Source organism: Dipodomys ordii, unplaced genomic scaffold (genome assembly GCF_000151885.1).
Source record: "Dipodomys ordii isolate 6190 unplaced genomic scaffold, Dord_2.0 Scaffold50, whole genome shotgun sequence".
NCBI lineage: Eukaryota > Metazoa > Chordata > Mammalia > Rodentia > Heteromyidae > Dipodomys > Dipodomys ordii.
The window spans coordinates 936,357-956,011 of NW_012267266.1; the positions used below are offsets into that span (position 1 = coordinate 936,357).

General features: G+C 43.9%; 1 protein-coding gene across 3 annotated transcripts in view; it reads left to right on the forward strand.

Annotated features, from left to right (window-relative positions):
• Nucleotides 1–19,655, forward strand: part of Fgf1 (fibroblast growth factor 1 (acidic)) — a 95,921-nt gene that overhangs the window by 42,260 nt on the left and 34,006 nt on the right. The window contains exon 1 of one of the 3 annotated variants that reach the window (XM_013020459.1): nt 16,901–16,911. The exons of the other annotated variants lie outside the window; for them this stretch is intronic. The gene's annotated coding sequence lies outside the window, so the exon portion shown is untranslated. Of the gene's footprint in view, nt 1–16,900; nt 16,912–19,655 lie in introns of those variants that run through there. 3 annotated transcript variants of the gene reach the window in all.

The window sequence follows — 19,655 nt, forward strand, 5'->3', positions numbered from 1 at the left end:
AAGCCACGGAAATTAGCCTCAACTTCTGTAAAAGTTAACCACTGGTTTCTGGAGACATTCTGAATGAATGCCCGGCTGGCCAGCTGACCACAGTGCTCAAAACAACCACCAAAAGTGTATCCCAAAAGCCCATGAAGAAGAAATTAAAAAAAAAAAAAAACAACACCAAGACGGAGGAGGAAGGACAGAACCTTCCAAGAGAAGGCCATCTATAAATGGAAAATTACACTGAAGACAAACAAATCTTATTTGATGTGAGCCCATTTTTGACTCTGTCTGGAAATGCGGGGCAGAAGGAAGTGGAAAGGACAGGGAGTGAGCAGCTGTGCCCGGCGGAGGCTGCCTGTCGGGACAGGGCAGACACGCGTGTGTGCTGTGACAGTGCATGAGGAAGCCACAGCCAGCGGCCCAGGCGCCCACACCGCTGGCCGGATGCGCCCCGCAGACCGGGGCGCGCCTGGGGCAGCTTATGTGAGGTGACCCATGTCCAGCCATGCATGCTGAGGGGAAACCTGGGCAGCACTGTGGGCACCCAAGGGCACCTTGGCTTCCTCCAGTGGGGCCTTCAGGGTCATCCGAGAGTCAGATAGGATCGCAAGCCACCCATATCAATATTCTCTACGGAGCAGCCCCTACCCCAGCCTTCAGATCCAAGGCCAATATTGCTGTTCTACCACTCATGGCTGCAGAGAACTAGGAAATTTCAGAGCCTCTTGGTGCCTCATATTTCTCACTAGAGCAGAGGTACAACCTTAGAAAGGCTCTACTCCACAATATTAACAATAGTAAGAGATAACATCTTTAGTGATGTTTTTACTATGTGCAAACACTGTTAAGAAACTTCCTGGAGCCAGGTGTTCTGGCTCACACCTATAATCCCAGCCTGTAATTAGGAGGCTAAAATCAAGAGATTTGTGATTTGAGGCTAAGCAGGACAATGAGATAAGACCCTATCTCAACCCAAGAAAGCTGGGCACTGTGGTATGTGTTTGTCACCCCAGCTATGTGGGAAATGTAAACAAGAAGATCACAGTCCAAGGCCAAAAGCAAGACCCTCTTCAAAAAAATAATAGAAGCTAAAAGGTCTAGGGCAGTTTTTAAGAGCTTTCCTGGGAGGTTATAATTCAAATATAGTCCTACAGCACGTAATGGCAACCACAGGCCACATGTACAATCTTATGGGATCTTACAGTTCCATAGATTATAAAGCCTAGTGACATGGTAGCCATCTTTGCCTGTGCAAATACATTACATGGTGTCTGCATGGCACTGTGGCCTAGTTGATCCTGGTTGTAGAACAATACATGTTAGGTGCTAAGTCCTGAAGTCAAAATGTCTGGGTTCAAATCCCAGCACAGATCCCTTCCTGGGTACATGGTCTTAGCAAGTACTGGAGTGGTTTGTTCACTGATGATCTTTATGTAGCAGGGCTCCAGAAGGACCAAGTGCAGAAGACATACTTAGCACTGAGCACTTAGAACCCAGCACTGAGCACTTAGGCAATGTTTTTGTTTGTCATTCTGATTGCCTCAGTGTATGCTTTCTATCTCTTCTCAAGTATAGCCCCGAAAATTGAATAAAAAAAAAAAGAGGTAAAGGGTCCACAGAATGGAATATTACTTGGTACTCGAAAGGAATGAGCAATGAGACTATGAGAAGGCTTTGAAACATCTTAGAAACACATCACTAAGTGAAAGAGGCAATCAGAAAAGGGGGGTACACTATTGACTTCCATATGACTTTCTAGGAGAGACAGAGCTCTGGAGGTAGAAGGGGGGTGGTTAATCTGGGAATTCAAGAGAATTATTAGGGAAAAACACCTATCTGAAAGGTAATGTATACCCTCTTGTCATTACATTTGTCAAAAACCAGAGAAGGCAGCCTGGCAGACACGGTGGCTCACATCTGTAATCCCAGCATCTTAGGAGGCAGAGGGAGGAGGATTGAGGTCTGAGGTTGCCTAGCAAGAGCATTTAACCTGATTTTTTTTAATGAACTAAAATTTAAAGAGTCAGAGGTGTGGATCAAGTGGTAGAGAACCTGTGTAGCAAGTGTGAGGCCCTGAGTTCAAACCCCAGTACTGTCAAGGAAAACTATGGACCTGGGGCAACAGGAGTTTCATGGATTGTAACGGCTATGCCTCTCTAGGGGGTGAGGAGTGGAGGAGGCTATTTTGGGGCCTAGAACTTGCTATTGTTTCTGCTCAATTTGCAGTGACCCTAAAACTTTCTCTCTCTCTCTCTTGCTCTCTCTCTCTCTTACTCTTGCTCTCTCTCAAGCTATTGATTAAAAAAAAAGAAATAAAATGTTAAACAATGCTGATCTTAAGAGACTCAAATTGTAGGCTCCTAGGGACTGAAGGATCCAGGAAGAAGGGGTGAGGCTCAAGGGGAAAGGTCACCAGGAACTCAGGGTATCTACCACTGTGTTTCTTGTTCCTCAGGAAGAACCCCCAGCCCTTATAGAGGCGTCCCTTCTTCTGCCCAGCCCCAGAAACTAACAGAAAGAAGTATGGAAGCCAGCATGAATCCACCCATCCATTAACACACTCTTGGCTCCTCAGTGTGTGTGTGGGGGGGAGTCTGTATGCAACCCATAGGGAGGGTGGGTGGGTGTTCAGCCACAGTGCAGGCTGGTTCACCTTCTGACCTGACCTGGCAACACAGGAGATCCCCACTTTCCATTTTAATGCATTTCTAGAATTGGCATCTCTCAGCAAAGTTGATCCTATTTTCCCATGAGCACAGTAACGCCCAGGCATTGGATATTAATCTGTGAGGAGAACGGACAGCCATCTCCAGCTCTTATGAGCCTCTGCTATAGCTTTAGCCTACAAAATGCACACCTATTGATCATAAAGGAATCAAACAGTAATGGTTTCGGGCATCTTCCTCACTGCCACCCTTACCATTTATTGGCTATGTAAGAAATCTGGAATAAGTAGGTTATGGGCCTTCCATGGCTGGCTCCTCACAGAATCCCTCCACAGAACATGCCATTCACACCATCATTTAGCAGATGAAGACACTGAAGGTCAGAGAAGTTACGTGGCTTCCCCAGGTTCACAAAGCCACTGAATGAAGAGGCCAGCAATTGAGGACATCGGAATCCCCAGGTCCTGGTTTAGACTGTTGTGTTTGCCTTTCTGCCTTCTGGAATTTTTTGACATATGTGTTGTTGTTTGTCTTGGGTGGTAATGGATTTGAACTTAGGGCTTCAGTGTCCTACTGCTTGAACCATGCTCCCAGTCCTAGCCACATTATCTTGATTAATGCATGGACACCCTCTGTCTTGTGTTTTACCAGCACAATGTCACATACTGACATTGTGGCTTGCATAGAGAAGCTGTCACTCAATGTTACTCTCCACTCCTCCCACCCACACACTCTTCAGTGATTGGCTGTTCCCTTTCTCAAGCCGCCATGGGTCTGCCCAATGCCTTCCAAACTGTAGGTACCTAGTAATCATGTGAAGGTGTATCACAATATAGATTTCCAGGCCTGAGCTTGGAAGTTCTGCTTCTGATTTTTGCTTTTCATTAGTAACTCTGAGACATGGTAATCTGTATGTTTCCAAAGGCAATTGATTTTACTTGTTCATAAATGCCTGTGAAAATATTTATGTAAAAGTAAAAATGTCACCTAGTGCTGGTGGCTCATGCCTATAATCCTAGCTACTCAGAAGGCTGGGATCTGAAAATCAAAGTTTGAAGCTAGCTTGGGCTAGAGAAATCTGTGAAAGTCATGTCCATTTAACCAGCAAAAAGCCAGAAGCAGAGATGTAGTTCAAGTGGTAGAGCACTAGCTTTGAGGGAAAAAGCTAAGGAATAGCACCCAGGTCCCAAGTTCAAGCCCCTGTACCAGGAAAATAAACTATTTTGATGTCCAAAAGTACTTCTGTGTACAAAGATGCCCATGGCAACAGTGTTGGCAATGGCAAAAAATAAAAATAGAATCAATGTTCAGGTCTAGAAATCACATGTCAGTGCAATTCTGGCTGTCTGGACTTTTCTTATAGTAACACGAGTTGTTACAGACAATAGATAACGATAAGCATTCGCTGCATTACAAGCAGTTCTCCTCACTCCTCATCTGTCCATCTCTGAAGGCAGATGCGTGGCCATTGCTTGGTCTTTCTGTTCCTTGATTTGTGCTGATGGTGTTCCTGACCTTGCTCCCTCCTCTGATGGTAGACCTGTGCTTTGTCCAAGTCTCCCCATGCTCAGAGGCCCTACCTTCTCTTGCTTCTCCAAGCTGAGTTACCATCCCCTGGACTCTGATCACCAAGGAGCACCCTGGGAAGATGCTTGATGCTTCTCGAGACCTATGTAAGCAGAAGCACTGCCTTCCCCTCGCCTGAGGGTTGCCCCAGACAGAGCAAGCTCAACCTGCTGTCTCCAACACCACTGTTGGGAACAGAAGTTCTCTGAGGAGTCTAAGAGTCAGGTACCACCCTCTGTAGTGGCTCCTGAATGGACTTATGAGCAATGAGGATGGATAATCAGGGACCTAAGGAGGAGGGGCATTTCAGGCTGAGGGCATAACATGTGCAAAGCTGCTATGCAGATCCCCGCTTAGTGAGTACCGGGAAGAGAACAGAAGTCATATGTGGGTACTGCATGATGGGTGTGGAAGGGGAGGAAAGTGATGAGAATAGGGAAAGACAAGAGCCTGCCTGTGTCTATGCCCAGGCACCCCACTACCAAAGCATACCTCCAGCCCTCTCAGGGGGTTTTAGCAAGCAAAGGAATGAGCTGACCTAAGCAACTTGCTCTAGAAGAAGCACAGTTGAAACCAGGAGGCAGGTAAGAAACAGCAGCAGCTCTGTATTCAACCATAATACTTAAATAAAGGAAGGAATAATTTATCGATAAAAAAAAAAGAAACAGCAGCAGCTCAGAGCATGGAGGAAGTCATGGAAGTCAGACCTGTGATCTACTGGGGAGACACTGCTGATAGAAGTTGGTTCTATGCCCAACGTATCCCCAACGCTGCATAACCACTATATGAATTGACCTGACTGTTGAGCTCAGGAAGGTGAAAGATGCCTCCTAGAAGGAGCAGGGGTATTGAGGCTAGGAGACCTAACCAAGGGAAAGGAAACAGGAAAGACGGGGAAGCAACGGAAGGAAGTGGAGGAAGATGCCTAGCCAAGAGCAGCGGCAGCTCCAGGCTATGATGAGGCTTTTATACACTGTTTTGTTTACTTATCCTAATCACTCTGGAGTAGGTACTGTTGTCCGCTGATTTTACTCTGCCTCACAGAGCTAGTAACTTGAACAGCTGGGATTCGAATCCAGTTTTGTGCAATGCCAAGGCCCACATTCAGCCCCCTTCTGATATTGATTTGATAGCCTCCCTCTACGCCTGCTATGAGCCAAGGAATGGAATACCTCTCAACAGCCAAAGAATGAGATGCTAGGTAATGAGCTAATTTGGAGGTGTAGCTCCCAAGCCCTGGAGCTGAGCTACAAGAGAGTTCTCGCTCTAAGCTGGAGCTGTCTGCAGAACAGCGAATGCTGGGAGCCTGGAGGTATTCTCCATCCTCTGAGAATGCTTACTCCATTGTGTCAGTGCCACCTACATGGTTTTGTTGTTTTTTTGTTGTTTTTTTATTGTCTGCCTTTCACCATGAGTAACCACTTTCCATTTTAAGCCTGGAGCTTCAGGAGATGACCACATTACAGGCCAGGATTTAAAAGCTAAGCGCTGCCTGCTGGATTACTCACTGGCTGTGAGGCCCAGGCCAGCACTCAGGGTGCTGCTTCCACACAGAAGCCTGCAGGCAGTCTGCTGTATGGAGGAGTCAGACCAGGGGTGGCACCAGAATAGCAGAATACAGCAATTTCACTTCCTTTCCATGTGAAGCCCTGTGCTCTCCCGGGGTCCCCTCCTGTGTGCTAAGGCGGTGTGACTTGTTCATTCATTTGGCACTAGCTGAAGGGCCTACTCTGTGCAGAGCTGTCTACCAGATGTAGCCAAGAGCTATATAGCTTTAATTGTTGTGCACAGAAACCTAGGAGATAATAATAAAACAGCATACTTAATAGATAAGAGAACCCAGAAACTTAGGGAGATTTGGAAAGTGACAGCAGACAGGACTCATGGCACAGCAGGTAGGCAAAAACAAGGAGGAGCTAGCTAGGTTCCTTAATCGTAAGCAACCAAAATTTACTCAAGAGATGGGAAAATCTGGGGTTGCTCACAGAGTCACTGGGGAAGGCATGGGGACCCCAAGTCATACAGCAGGAACAGTGCTTCCAGAACAATGTAGCTGTATGTGTGTGCGTGCGTGTGCGTGTGTGTGTGTGCACGCACACGCGCACGCGTGCATGCACACTTCCTGGGATGAGAAGAGGAATAGGGTGGGGCTGCAGATGCTGGGCAGTCAGAAATAATGACAAATGTCCAACATAGCAGGTAGAAGGTGGGGAGGAGAAGGCTGTCTTAGAATGACCTAAGACATTCTGAGTCAGAAAAAGTAAGAGCCAGCTTAAAGAGAGCACAGACATACCAGGACTAGCAGGCTGGGACACAAGAGATTCCAATAGGAGAGGAGTTTACAATTTCAGGAGGGATTGTGTGCCATCTCTGCAGGGACCCAGCTGAACCAGCAGGTAAGCAGCAAAATGTGTTTTAAGTCTTTCCTTCTCAAAAGAGTGCTCCGGGGCTCTTCAGAAAGGGCACAATTCTCACCACATGGATGAAGATTAGAGAGCCCAGCTAAGCCAGGGCAATGTTCTCCACCTGGTAGCTGGAATAGACAATCAAACAAGCCAATGATAATGGTAACCGTGAACCTTTAGTGCTTGTGGTAATGGGAGCTTACAGGCATTCTGCCATTCCAACCTCATAACAAGCTGCCTCGTTGCTGGCAGATGAACAGCCAGAAGCACAAATATGTTAAGGACTTGGCTAAGAACTGAGGTTGGCTAATGGTGGAGCTGGGATGCAAATATAGATCTGCTTTATTATAACTAAGAGCTGTTGACAGAGACATAAGAAAGTAAAGGTCAGATGAAAAAAATGGCCATCTGAGAAAGAGAAAGCAATGTTCTTCTATGTTAAGTGCATAACTAAGAAACTAGAGAGCCAGGCGCTGGTGGCTCAAACCTGCAATCCTAGCCACTCAAGAGGCTGGGACATAGAAGATCATGATTTTTTTTTTTTTTTTTTGCTTATGTGGTGCTGGGGAATCAAACCCAGGGCCTCTTGCATGCAAGGCAAGCACTCTACCACTGAGCCACCTTCCCAGTCCCCAGAAGTTTTTTTTTTGTCTGTCGTGGGGCTTGAACTCTGGGCCTGGGCGCTGACCCTCAGCTCTTCAGCTCAAGGCAAGCACTCTACCACTTGAGCTACAGCGCCACTTGCGAAGATCATGATTTTGAAGTCAGCCCAGGCAGAACGGTTGGGGAGTCTCTATCTCCAATTACCCAGTAAAAATGCTGGGTTGGAAGGCATGGTTCAAGTGGTAGAGTGCCAACCCTAGAGCAAGAAAGCTGAGTTCAAACCTTGATACTGGCACAAAACAAAGGGACTAGAAGCCTAGTCCTTTAGCTGTCCCCTATCTCATAGCTCATCTTCAGATCAGCTAGTATTCCCTACTGAGAAACTGCCAAATTTATCTCAGAGAAAAAAGCCCTGTTTTCCTAGAGTGACTCTTGAGTGAGGAACTGTCTTAACTCAAGGTATTATTTATTCCTAGACTATCACAACAGGTATAGGTGGGTAGACAAATGGACAGATAGAAGGTAGATTGAAAAGATGATAGACATAGATAGATATTTGATATATCTATGTGACATAGATACAGATGGACATAGATGATAGATATAAATGTAGATAGTATAGACAGACAGACATAGATAATAGATGATAGATATAGATGATAGGAGAGATGATAAATAGATAAAATATAGGTTTATATGGGTAGTATTTTAAAGTTGCATATTGAAATAAGATATTCTCTGGAAAGATGTAGAAAACATAAAGAAAACAAAAAAACTACTTAAAATCTTACCACGCAATGATGGATATGATAGTAGTTTGGGAGGTGTGTGTACTGGATGTGGGGGCAGGAAGGCCTGTATGCATATGTGTCGTTTGTCATCTCTTTTTCGAATCAGATACACTGGTATTGTCCTTTAAAAAAAATCACAGTTCTTCATATCTGAAATTGTTATTGTCTCAATTGAGTTCTTTGGCTCAAGGGAGAATTGCATCATAATATTCAAGTTTACCAATTCCTAAATGAGTATCTGTGAGCTGAGCAGAGCATGATCTGGTACACAGCCAGTTTATTCACATGAGTGGCAGAAGCCATTGAGGTTTCCTGGGTACACTGGATACCATGGGTGAGACGGTGCCTGGTCCTTTAGGAAGGACTTGATGCTTTTCCTTATTAATATTTCTAGCTGATAAGAATTGTCTGTAAGATGTTTAGCATGATGAGCCTAATCGGGCAACCACTTATTTATGAGGAGCAAATTATTACCCAACCTATAATTCACTGATGAGATTCCTTTATGTACAACACTCAATAATGCCATCTAGACAAAAGAGCAGAAGAGCAGGTCTAGGGCTGCATTCCAGGTGCAATCTTCCTTCTGATTTCCCTTTCCCTAGCTTAGGGGTCCCCACCTCTTCCCACAACTGGGTCAGAGGCAATGCAAACTCTCTCCGGAAGCATTCAGCACTGGTTCTCCTGGGCATCTCCCCACACCATCCACGAGGCTCAACCAACACAAAGCTATGTCTTGTTCTGTTGCTGCCGTTGTTAATTCTTGGCATACCAAGTACTACCAACCTCTTGTCTTTTCCCTAAGTCATCAAGACAAAGCATTCCCAGCTTAGGGAGGCCTGTGGCTTCCCTCTTAGCAGCCCAGACATCTGCTTGGTATTAGGAGTCAGGGGTTGGTCAAGACCTCTGGTGATGCAGCTGGATTTGCTAGTAGCAAGAACTCTACTTGCCTGTATGTGTCTAACCTCACAGAGCTGTTCCCAGTGTCCTCAAGCAGGCTTTTCCCTCAGTCCAAAGGGGCAATGAAAATAATCTTTGCTTCAGCCAATGAGTTATAGCCATGAGGGACACAGATCACCTGGTTCTTTCCCTTCCTTCTCTGGCCCCAAGTAACCAAACCTTTTCCTACTGGACCATTCTCTGTCCTGAAGCTGGGTGATGTCACATCAAACATACCCATTGGGTGAAGTCCCTTGAATGTCCAAGGGTCCTTTGAGAAAGGAGACGCTAGTCTTGCTCTTCCCAGAAAAGAGCTTCTGTCTTCAGTTTTGTTAGTGGTCTGTCATGGGGCTTGAACTCAAGGCCTAGGCACTGTCCCTGAGCAATTTCCCTCAAGGCTGGTGCTCTAATGATTTGAGCCACAGCGCCACTTCCAGTTTTCTGGTGGTTAATTGGAGATAAGAGTCTTACTGACTTTCCTGCCCAGGCTGGCTTTGAACTGTGATCCCCAGATCTCAACCTCCTGAGTAGCTAGGATTACACATGTGAGCTACTAGCACCTGGCTACTTATGTCTTACTCAAGCAGTTTAAAATTTTTTTAATTAAGTTTTTTTATTGTGAAAATACTGTACAGAGGGGTTACAGTTACATGAGCAAGGTAATGAGTACATTTCTTATCCAGAATTGTTGCCTCCTCCTTTGTTTTTCCCCTACCATCCCATCCCTCCCACCTGCTCAGCTATACCCCCCACCCCCCATCCCCCATCCCCCACCTAAATTGTAAAGTTCATTTTTCAGCATAGTGTCTTGTACATCTCATTGTTGCAATGGGTCAATCTGTATCCCTGTATAAGCAATTTGTTTTTTCTCTTCCCCTCCGCAAATTATACCAACATCAAATACAGTGAAAACGGGGGTTATACTGTGGGGGAGGGACATACAAAGCAACAAAAAAAATCACATGGTACCTTATAAATATGTTAGCAACAATAACGAGGAAGAAAAAACCACTTGTGCCTCTATCTTGGGGTTCATTTTGCTTAACATCATCTTATCTGACCTTTTCTGCTTGTCCTAGACGTATACTAGTTATTGCAAATAAGGGAAACCATGGGACCTATGTTTCTTTGGGCCTGGCTTACTTCACTTAATATAATTTTTTCTAAGTTCAAGCAGTTTTTGTTTTGTTTTTCCATACTTCCCTAGAGTTCTTATTTCCTTGCAAAAGTCAGTAGTTAATAATACTTGGGTCTGTTCCAAATATCAATTACTGCAACATACTTCTGTTCTAACTTTTTCCTTCTTGAAATTAATATGATTCCTTTATCTGCTCCATTTGCCAACAGAATGTCAATGGTAGTTTGGATGCTTAAATAAAAAATGGCAATAACACTATGAAAGCCCTGGCATTTGTGTGGTAGATTAATCATAAGATTACATAGATGAAATAATTAACATAGTATAAAGTATAAATTAATTTAATTTTTTACATTATTTTTAATTCTACTTACTTGTATAAGGACCATACAGAAAATAACACTAGTTTTATATTTGCAGTAGTGATATCCAGTTTCCACTTAAAATGAATTTCGGCGTAATGCTAAATTCAGTTTCAAAAATATTAATAACACTGAGAGCCAGTGGTTCATGCCTGTAATCATAGTTACTTAGGAGACTGAGAACAGTACTGTGGCTCAAGACCAGCCTTGGTAGAAAAGCTCTCAAGGCCTTATTTCAAAAACAGCCTGCCAAAAAACAGAGAAGGAGTCTCTCAAGTTCAAGGTCCTGAATTTAAACCTCAGTCCTTAACAAAACACAAACTGATAATGTTAAAAAGCCAGTTCACGCAGCTTATGCAGGAAAGTCTATGAGACTCTTATCTCTAATTAAATCACAGATAAAGCTGGAGGTGACCCTGTGGCTCTAAGTGCTAGTAGTAGTAGCCTTGTAGTCGTAGCCTAATAGTAGTGTTAGCCTTGAGCAAAAGGAGCTGAGCGACAGTGCCCAGACCCAGATTTCAAGCCACAGGACTGACAAAAAACAAAACAAAACAAATAAACAAAAACCGTCTAGATATATACATCTAATAGTTGGAGATACACTTCAGTGGTAGACTACATGCTTAGCAAGCTCCAGGACCTGGATCATTGAACAAAAATAAAAACAACAAAAATGTAAATGAATACCCGGAAACTGGATTTATATGCCTAGATTATGAGGTCAGATATTCTATCCATATAGACAATAAGTCCCTTCAAAAAAGAAATAGGGGTAGAAAACTGACTAAACCCCAACTCAACTACTCAACCAAACAACAGAAATCTAAGACCAAACATGGACATTTGTGGCCTAGCGTCTCAGAAAGCATGCAAGATCAATTCCAGTGGCTTTTGACTACCACCCACCCCTATCAAGAGCAAAACAGCAAGATAGGTAGCTAGTCCCCATCACAAACCCTCCTACTTGTAGTAGGTATGTCTCCAAGGTATTAGCCAGAAATCCTAGTTAATGAAGCAAGTACCAACACATGTGTGGCAAAAGTACACGAGACTTAATTCCTGCCCTGGAGTGGGAAAGATTTACTAGGAAGGCCAGCAGAGGATGCAAATAACTCTAATTGCAGGGTAAGATGCAGCGACCGCCACAAACGGCTACAGCCTACACGCACAGGATGCCACTGAGGGCCATGGTGACTCTGGACCTGGTAGGGATCAGGACATGTCCTGATCAGGACAGAGGCCACGCTGGTCCTGAAGGCCTTTGTCCTTCAAAATGATTATATATGAAGCTTGGCAGTCCCCCAAACTGCTGGATTACTGTGAGGCCCATTATGGACTTACAACTAGAGGAAGGACCAGCATCCTGTTGGTGGTCCCCTAAAACATGCCAGCTCCTTATTCCTGAGGCCTACAAAACTCCCTCCAGTGGTGACCCTGGCAATATCCTGCTCATCCTCAAAAGTCTAATGTCACCTCCTAGGAGAGGTGCACATCCTCCCTTCCCATACCCTCCACCCACTCCACCACCCACTGTTCATTTCAATAGGGGATAGGGATACTAGCATCATTTGAGATTTTCTTACTGTAGCTGTTCATGTTTTGAAAATAGAATGTCTCAAGTGTATGGTAATCCAAGGTAGGACATTTGCCCAGGCTCCAGCCCTAGCACCTCACAAACCCTTCCCCCCAGTCCCACCCCACCCCCCAAAAAAGGAGTAGCTCCCCTTGTAGGAACAAAAATAGACAATGGAAGCAGCAAGGTGGCATTGCTAATTTCCCTTGTGCTCCCAATGTCTGATAAGTTACTGATACATGTTGCATAATAATAACAGTCTAATTCTACCTCATCTCTAGCTCAGAGATGAGATCTTAGATCTCCATTCTTGGTTGGATTGGTTTTGTGAAAAGGAGTCCTTAATTTTAGAAAATAAATAGGGTTGATTTCAGATTGATTTAATTAACCAAAAGACTCATGCTTGGGGTCATAAATGGAGAGTTAGTAGTCGATCAGGGGTCGGTTCCTGATGAGACCAGAGGCAGCACATGTGCCGCAAGCCAGTGGATATGATACACAGGACAGGGCAGGCCTGCACTCCTTCTCACCATCCCCTCGGTTCCTTCAACACATGACACATTCTTTCCCCAGATTTATGAGCTATAATTGACAAATCAATAGTATATGTTCATGGCATGCAAGGCGATGTGCTGATACATGTGTACCTTGTGAAATGATTTCCACAATTGCCTAATTAAGATATCCATAAATGTACATGGTTGAGAACATTTAAGGGGCCGGGAAGGTGGCTCAGTGGTAGAGTGCTTGCCTTGCATGCCTGAGTTCCTGGGTTCGATTCCTCAGCACCACATAAGCAAAAAGAAAAAAGCCAGAAGTGGCACTGTGGCTCAAGTGGTAGAGCGCTAGCCTTGAGCTGAATTGCTGAGGGACAGCACCCAGGCCCAGAGTTCAGGCCCCACAACCGGACCCCCCCAAAAAAAAGAGAACATTTAAGATCTATTACTCTCTCTTGGAAGTTTAAAATTATATCATACATGGCTGAGCCTGGTATGGGTGGCTCATGCCTGTAATCCTGGCTACTCAGAGGCTGAGATCCAAGTATCTCAGTTCAAAACTAGACTACATAGACAAATCTGTGAGACACTGACCTCCATTTAACCAGCAAAAAGCTATAACTGGAGGCATGACTCAAATGGTAGTGTCAGCTGTGATCTTTTTAAAAAGCTGAGAGAGAACTTAAAGCTCTGAGTTCAAGCCCCAATACCGCCACACACACAAAATATATCACTATAAACAAGTGTTACCACGTTAATAGGGCTCCAGAATTTATTTATCTTAACTTATTCATCTTAACTTTCTGCCCTTTGCTCAATATTACTGCTGAATGTGAACAGGAAGATAGATGAGTGAATGAATCCTGAGCAAGTTAGCTGGAAAAAAATGAATGAATAAATGAACAAGCAAACAAACAAATGAATCTGGGCAGGTGGCCTCATGGTCTCTTCTGTCACCATATGCCACAGGAGCCTAAAGTGGGGGGCATTTGGACAGCCAGTTGACTCACCCCCTCTCTTCCAGGCTTTCCTGCCCTTGAACCTCCCAGAAATGTCTACTAGACATTTCTGTCTACTGTCTACTAGAGTTTGTGAATTATAGTAGCATGACTCAGAAATTCAATTCATGAAGTCATTCTCCCATTGCTAAGAGGAACATGGTCTGTCCAGTCATCTGTCCAGATAATAGGATGGAGCGGTATGGACAACAGCCCTGAGTGTCTAGCCTAGCCTAGAAAGCAGCAGGGACCCTGCCTACTTAGCATGATATGTCATCTTGTGAGACATTGATGTGCCTCACTCTGCTAAGGCTGAAATCATGGAGCCTGCATTCCCATGACAGCATGTGAAAGTTATATTCCCTGGAATATTCAGTGATAACATAGTTAAATCGAAGCTTAGCCCATCTTCCAGTACCACACACTAACTAAATGCCACTGTACCTCTCTAAGAAGGCACCTGGACAGGTGCTCCTGGACCATCCTTGTGGGGCATTTGAGATGCTCATGTGGCCTTTAGCCCACCATTGACCTCTATCAGGGGTCTTTCTTAGGCTACTGCTTGTGCTTTCTCTGCTTCTGCCCATCCACTGACACTCTACTCAGTTGCCACAGTGACATTTTAAAGCAGCAAATCACATGTCACTCCCAGGCCTTCATTGTCCAGCAATTTCCAGTCTTCAAACACCTTGGTGCGATCTGTCAGCTTCCCCAGCTACAGCCTTGGCTCCTCATTCATGATGGACTCTCTTCAGTTCCCTAAATGAACATGCTCTTTCCTAAAATAGGATCTTCAACCTGTTGCCTTCCTCCCCCTGGTCACTAGGGTTATAAATGGCTATGTCTCTAAGAAGTCTTGTTACCTCCTGAAATCTGTAGGTGGCTTACCATCTGGCTCCCATGATGCCCTGGGCTTCACCATTATAACACCCAGGTCATTGAGATGGATTTCTTCTGCTGTTCAAAGTGGGCTGAGGCCATTTGAGTCACAGCCCTTCTAGCTCCACAGCCAGCAAAGAGCAGTAGGGTTGCAGCCCTGTAGCAGGCAACTACTTGCTGATGTTGAAGCTCATCATCAGACTATGTCGGTTAAATGTGGCTGCTCTGCCACCAGCTGCTGCTTCTGTTGCTTCCTTGGGTTCTTGTCTTAGTAGTATTTCAGCAGAAGGCCTCTGAAGTTCTGTCTAGGTGAATGAGTCTAAGGGTTTTAATATCCTAGGCTGTGAATTTGATTGGCTGCCTCTATTATAATCGGGTGTTCTAGAAGGTAACTGTTTATTGGCTCCATCCCAGGACATTTCTGGTTAGTTATTAGTTTCTAATAGGAAGGGTATCAACACTATGAAGAGCTAGAAAGAAGTAAAAGCAATATATTTTACTTCTTGCTAGAATCTCTTTTGAAACAAACAATATTGTCTTGCTTGCATCTGATTTCTACTTGCCAAGCCAAGATACTGCCCAGTGGCCCTAGGTCCTGAGTAACTGACCCTTTTACATTCTAGATACTTCCATATTCTATATCTCCTGTATCTCCCTCACTGGCATTTGAACTCTAAGAAGGCCCCACCAAGTTTGCTTCATTCTCCAATACATTCCTCATTGCCTGGTGCCAAATGAATGAATGAATGAGTACTAAGATTGTTGGACTGGTAGAAACAACAAATAAAAGAATCAGAGAGAAATCCAAACTAATAAGACTTCATCTCCTTGCAATTCTGAGCCACCTGACTTCCCACTGGAGTGGGCTGAAGCATTTACCATGAGCTTGCTTGTGGTGATTAAGCCTAAGTTAATCCATCACAACCAGTTTCTGACTCAATTCAGAGAAATCTGTATCTTTCCACCAGGCACTACCATGATCATCAAAGCAAAGCCTTGGAACAAGCCAACTAAAGTCATGCTGTGTCAGTGTCCACAGGTGGCCTGTGCCCCACAGAGGGCCTGCACCTCCCAAGGCAGAAGAGGGCAGGCAGGAGCCTCACTCATCTGGCCTCACCCCCTATTTTACTCCCTCCCCCCCACCAGTAGCAACAACAGTAATTCGGCAGAGGAAATATGAGTAATGGAAAGAAAGAGGAAAAAAATAAACATATCAAAATGGGCAGGGTCCCCTGGGCTACTGCTATGAAAGAAAACAAGGAGAGTAGATTTGGAGATATTTCTGTGACTTTGCTAAAAGGGGAAAAGCAAGCAAGCTGTTCCTTCCTTCCAGGCTAGACCACTTCTTTCTATCCTGATTCAGAGAAGACATTACACAGAGCAGGGGGGAAGGCAGGCATGAGGTCCCCCAAGGAGTCTTGGTAGACATGCAGTTCCAGCCCCACACAGGAACACCAAGACTCCCACGCAGGGAGGAAAGCTCAGGACACGAGTGTCACCATCTGTCTTTCCTGGGCTCAGTAATGAAACACTGAGCACAGATCTGAGAACTCCAAAAGCAAATGCTAGAAACCTTGTTTCAAGTGAGATGCCACAAACCAGACTCAGGACACACAGAAAGATGAGGACTGATCACTTCCTGGCAGAAGTAGGGAGAGGCAAATCCTATTTTACTCACTTAGGGTGAATGACACTGGCTGGGCTGACCCCAGAGACCTGCACTGGACTCAGCTGAAACATGGCGGTGGCAAAGGACTGTAAGAATGCAGTCTCAGCATTCATTGAGAGCTAGGAGTTTTACAGGGCATTACCTCATTTGCTCCTCTTAATCACCCTGCAAGGTGCACCATCATTATCCTCATCCAATTGGTGAGGAAAACAAGATTGCAAAGTCACAGGAAGTTAGTGTAGAGCCAGAGTGGAAGCCAGCTTTCCCTAACTGGGGAATCTCTGGTTGAAACCATTATCACTTCTTCCTGCCTTCCCGATATTTATAATTAAATGGAAGAGCCATAAGGAAATCAAAAGGAAAAGCATAAATTATATAGCTTTATGAAGCCATGAGCAATCGACTTCTGGGCCTATCTGGTTGAGTGTTAATGGTAAGTGTCCTGTTGTGATTAATTATTCAGGAGGCTCTCTGTTGTAAAGAGTTTTAAAAGGAAAGTTTGTAACCAAAGGAACTATTTTCCCTACTCCATGAAAGGGTGAAGTCTGAGTGGTTTTGGAGAAGGCTGAAAAGTCCAGTTTTCTAAAGCCCAAACCTAGGAGGGAGGATTCATTATTTTATGAAGTATGAAATACATGAATTTGATTCTATGCCAGGAGTTGATTACAATAGGCCATTGTTCCCTTTAAGGACAATGATCAATTTTGACCTCTATCGGCACTGTCTGCAGGCACTATTCTGGGAATAAACAAACAAACAAACAGAGCAGAAAGGCTAAGCAACATGCTTGTACCACAGATCTCTTCAGCGAGGGGTTAAATCACAGCCAGAGCCCTGGTCCTGTGTCTGGGCTGTCTGGAGTATGAAGAACAGGGACAGACACAATTCAGAATGCTAATGAGCAAGAATTCTCAACAGTCTTCCATTTGGCTTGGTTGTGCCTAGCTAGCCTCACTTCACCTGCAGGCTGATGATCTTCTGCTCTCAGTGAGTATTTACTGGCCACCTTCAGCATGCTGTGCTCCAAGACACAGACAAGATCCCCACATTCAATAAGAGGAAGATGTGGTCCCCTCAAAAAAGTGTGCCAATTAACTGTGGATCAAAAGAGCAATACAAAACATTTAGAGATGATTTTGCACCAGAGTCATCACTATTTGGAGATTCGTGGAGGAGGCAAGCTTTGAATGGGGCCCTAAGTGGAGGATGGATCAAATGCCAGGAGAGATGATGCAATAACCTATTATGTACTTTATGAGGAGATAGAAGAGAGGAATTTGAAGGCTCCAAAGACAAAGTGATAAGAATACGGAAATGCTAGTCAACCCAAATTTGAGTATAACATAATGTGTGTGTATATATTTATATGATAATTCAACATGTGTGTACATATATATGCATATACATACACACATACAGACTTGTCTCTACAAATATGTACAACTATTATGTATCATTTAAAAAGAAAGAATAGCCAGGTATGGTACATATCTGTGATTCCAGCTACTTGGGAGGCAGATATAAGAGAATCAAGGTCTGAGGCCAGCCTGAGCAAAAGTATGAGGCCCTGTGTGAAACAATCTAAAACAAAAGGACCAGGAGTGTGGCTCAAGGGGTAGATTGCTTGTGTGATGCCCTGAGCTCACTGCCAAAAAGAGAAAGACACAATGCGATCTTGAAACCAAAGTCAGTAGATCTGAAACTTGCCAATTGATTTCTCTTCTGCCATGAAGAGCAGAGCATATAAATCTGACAGGAAATACAGATAAATCAAGGAGTGAAAATGGAACTTAAGCCCATAACAGGTAGAGATTCTGAGGTGTGTGTGTGTGTGTGTGTGTGTGTGTGTGTGTGTGTGTGTAAAATCCTTCACAAATGGGCATGAGTCCCCCACTAACCCCACCACGAAATATCAGCTTTTGTCTGAAGGCTGGGGAGAAGGAGGTAGATAAACATGGCTTCTGCTTCAGTCTAATAAGGAAATCCTGCAAAGTCTTCCTAAAGAAGTAATGGCCTGGTGTACACAGATGACTTTATCATGTCTATCTGTGAGAGTGACAACAAGTAAACAACCTTAAAGTCCAACAATAGTGGATCAGTTAACAGAGTTCCCATAATGAAATCCCATGTAGTCATTACAAGTGGACTGAGGAAAAATTCCTAATGTGTTTAGTAAAATCAGATTTTACACATACACACACACACATACACACACACACACACACACACACACACACAAACAAGCTAGGCACCAGAGTTCACATCTATATTCCTAGCTACTCAGGAAGCTGAGATCTAAAGGACTATCACTCAAATCCAGCCCAGGCAGAGAAGTCCAAGAGACTACATCTTTAACCAGCAAAAAGCAGATGACATGGCTCAAATGGTAAAGCACAAGCCCAGCAAGCAAGCTGATCAAATATGAGCCCTAAGTTCAAACCTAAGTACCAGCAAAAAATCCCAGATATTATATATAATTATTTTATAACATATATAAAGATATAAATAAAAATAATATATAAACACTTATGTAAATGCATATGAGATTCAGAATGATGATAGATGATTGACAGATAGACAGATAGATAGATAGATAGATAGATAGATAGCTACATACATACATACATACATAAATACATAGATATGGTTGTCCTTTGTAAAAGTTAACTGAGGTTTATTTTGGAAAATAGAATTACATACAATCGTTTTATTTGTTTGGCAGTAGTTGGAATTGAGTATAAACCCTCATACTTATTCAGACTTGAGCCATACCCTGGGCCTCTTCTTTGCTTTTAGTTTGTTTGCCAAGCTTTTGCCCATTGACAGTCCTCCTACATAGCTAGGATTATAGATGTGCCACTGTGTCCAGCCCCACAGTCTTTAAAAACTTGTAATTGTTATTTATCTGTATTTTCTAGTTTTTCTCTTCCTCCCATATATTAGAGGGTTCCTAAGTGGACTGACTTCTCCTGTGTATTCCTGAACATGACATAATAAATACCAGCTTTCTCTTCCTCAGGTATGGGCTATGTATCCCTGGGGTACAGCACAAGTTCTAAACAGAACTAAGGCAATAACTTTCAGTAACACTGCCCAGCGAAAGGGAGCCCCATTTTAAGTCTGGCTCAATAATTTTGGTTATTGAAAGAATGCTCTGGTTCAGGATATTTAAGATTTCAACTCCCACAGAAGAATGTCTGTAATCTGAAGGGCTCTGTGACATTGGCAGTCAGTGATACTGTTCTTTTCATGTAATGTATGACTGTCTCTCACAGAAAGGCTTTTCAATTAGACTAGAGAGATAAAATTTCTTTTAAATAATTAAATGTAAGTAAACTGCTTGCCAGTCACGCAGACAAGGGAAAGATAAGGAATCAGGTCTGAGGCTTGTGCACAATGTGGAAGAGAGTCCATCTGTGTTGAGGTCATGGAAAGAGGACTTAGGCTGAGGACAGGACCACTTCCCCTGTGGTATCAGTGTGCACCAGAAACCCCACAGTAGCTCTCATTTCTGTCATCTTTCCTTCTGAATATATAGCATAGAAATGATAAATGAGCAATCGGCTCAAGTGAGGACCTGG